Source organism: Gadus macrocephalus, chromosome 2 (genome assembly GCF_031168955.1).
Source record: "Gadus macrocephalus chromosome 2, ASM3116895v1".
Classification (NCBI taxonomy): domain Eukaryota; kingdom Metazoa; phylum Chordata; class Actinopteri; order Gadiformes; family Gadidae; genus Gadus; species Gadus macrocephalus.
Window position 1 is genome coordinate 15024868 of NC_082383.1, and position 3136 is coordinate 15028003.

Consider the following 3136-nt stretch of genomic DNA (forward strand, 5'->3'; position numbering starts at 1 on the left):
TGTAGGAGTGGACAATAGTGTGGTAGGCTCTTGAATAGGCTGTCTAAATGCTTTAGGTCGATCAAAGCACATCTCAGTCATTGATGCAAGGTAGCCATCACACACCACATTAAAGATAACATCGTGACCTGATTTAAACATTTAGGAAACATGTTTCTTGTTCATAGCAACGGTCAATATCGTTTATGCAAGGCTCTTCAAATAAAATTACACTAAAATAAAGTTTACATTTAAAGACGCAGCCTTTTTCATCCTGTAGCTGTACTAGCTGGCTGTAGGGCTCGGATAGGCTACTAGCTGGCTAAAATACGTCTGTGCACATTTATGACAGTGTAGTGTCTTAAATAAATCTGTCAAATTAAATTGCTACTGTACAGTTCTAAACGGGCTACCCACTACATTTGGGCTGATACTATCAATTTTTGTGGCGTATTTTTAGTCCTACTTCTTATTTTTAGTCTCTTAACCATTCAATGCGTGCTCTTACCTGAGGTAAAGCGAAAACTGCAACTTCCGCCAAGGACGACGGTCGGAAGATCCGGAAACAGATGTACGTAACATTGGCTTGTGTAATTAACAAGGATACAATGCTGTGTTAAGGGCAAGAAACGTCACAGATATTTTTTAGGGTAAAAACCTAAAAAACTGACATTACACTACTACCGGGATAGGTCCTCTGACTTCCAAAGGGACAGGTGCCCATGGCGTCTTTCAGCCCGTCCCTAGCAACCTGAAGTCATTGAAACATCTGCCTAGCCATAAACATCTTTCTTATAACTATCAAGTAGGACATATAGCGTCTATTAGAGCCGATGTCGGGTTAATACAAGAGTGACTGCAGCAGCTGCTCACCGGAAATCCCAAGAAAGAAGACGCCATAATGTTGTTCAATAGGAGAACATTATTACAAGGTTACATGAAATATCTTATTACACGGGTCTTCTCAATGCCTTGGAACGCTCGGTTCACCCTTCACAACTTCCGGCGTGAATTATATTTGATAATTCATCGTTGCCAAGTATAATTGACCGCTGTCAAGGTAAACGAAGGATTTGTTTGGATACTACGAATGCTGGTAACAAATTAATTGTAAAAAGACACACCATGTGAAGTTAGTATTTCGTTCAGGCAAGTATCCGTGTGATGAGCGTCGCCGGTCATTATCTAAAATAAGCCGTTATCGCCTGAAGGCAATAATTGTTCTATACATTATCCCTTACATAACCAGCAAAGACAATGGTTTTATACCCATGATTTAAACGGCATGCGAGCTGCTGGTTTCAGCGTCCATAGCAACCATCATAGCAACCATGTTATAATCATTATGTGGAGACGACTGAAATATTCTTCGCCATAACTATCAAACAAAACATCCTTCATATTCGCACATGCGTAAAATGCACATTTCTCGCTAAAAATGTTTACATAAATACTTTTAATGGCATAACTATGCTAAATACCATATTTTCCACCCAGAATAAAAAGTATTTCCGCCATTTTCACAGAACAATATCCTAAAAACGATCCAACAGGAAAGATGCTCACAGCGTCTATAAGACTGATAGTCGGGTTAATACAGGAGTGCATGGGCTGCTGAACCTCCCCCTTTCCGTCTGCATAAGACGCCGAAGGGTATCTTTCCCGTCACCGACCGACGGCAAAGGGTACCTTTCCCGTCAGTCACCGACGCTAAAGTGCCTAAGCCAACAGTCGGTATTTGACGTTCTCGGAGTGAGTGAATGGGCTGCTGAAGCTCCCCCTTTCTGTCTGCAGAAGACGCCGAAGGGTACCTTTCCCGTCACCGAACGACGGCAAAGGGTACCTTTCCCGTCAGTCACCGACGCTAAAGTGCCTATGCCAACAGTCGGTATTTGAAATTCTCGGAGTGAGACTGTGTCACTCAACACAGGGTCAAGAGGCTCAAGGGGGTCGCCGGCCCTCCGCTGCGCGTCGGGGCCAGACAACGCCCCTTAACAGTGGTATAATGAGCACATACCACTGACTGAAGTGATCTATTGCTTAATTATTCACGAGTTATAATCAACCCCTAAACATCAATATTAATGATGATCCATTAAATTCGGTATGATTTCTAGATGTCATGGCAACGTCCGCTCGCGACACTGGACTTGCGAGGCATCGACGCGGACTTTCATTCACATAGCCAAAATACAAGACAATAGATGGCTAGATAAAACATCAAGACATACAATTCTAAAAAGAACAGATGAAGCATCTACCCTTTTTTCCATCGCGGTTTGCCTACAGAGCAGCGCACCTGCATTTAATGTATCCGTGAATTGTCACAATTTCTCAGAATCAAAGGTGAAAGTAGAAACGGGTGGCCAAAAGCTGTCATATTATCACAGACAATTTTAAGTAGAAACGGGTGGCCAAAAGCTGTCATATTCTTAGTTATCACCGACAATTTTTAACAATAAATGTTCTGTACGGAGCTCCTTAAGGGACATTAGGGAGAACGCTCCCGGACAGAACCTTAGATGGAAGTCGTGCTTAGTGACACGACAAATAGCCTACTTCCAATTGATATGCATGAGTTTGAAAATTGTGCTTTTTGACACGAACATTTAGAAAACACGTGTACCTGATCACGTTTCAATAGATTAAATAACGTGACTGTGTCACCTTTTTTCGTGAGCCTGGGTTGCCTGTATGCCGGCCATTATCGCCTGAAGGCGATAATGGCCGGCGTTCTATACATTATCCCTTACATAACCAGCAATGACAATGGTTTTATACCCATGATTTAAATGGCATGCGAGCTGCTGGTTTCAGCATCCATAGCAACCGTCATATCAACCATGTTATTGTAATTATGTGGAGACGAATGAAATATTCTTCGTCATAACTATCAAACCAAACATCCTTCACATTCGCCGAGCGACGATTATGAGAGTAAAATGCACATTTCTTGCTAAAAATGTTTACATAAACACTTTTAATGGTGTAACTATGCTAAAATATCATATTTTCCACCCAGAATAAAAAGTATGTCCGCCATTTTCACAGAAAAATATCCTAAAAACTATCCAATAGGAAAGATGCTCACAGCGTCTATCAGAGACGTAGTCGGGTTAATACAGGAGTGAATGGGCTGCTGAGGCACCCCCCATTC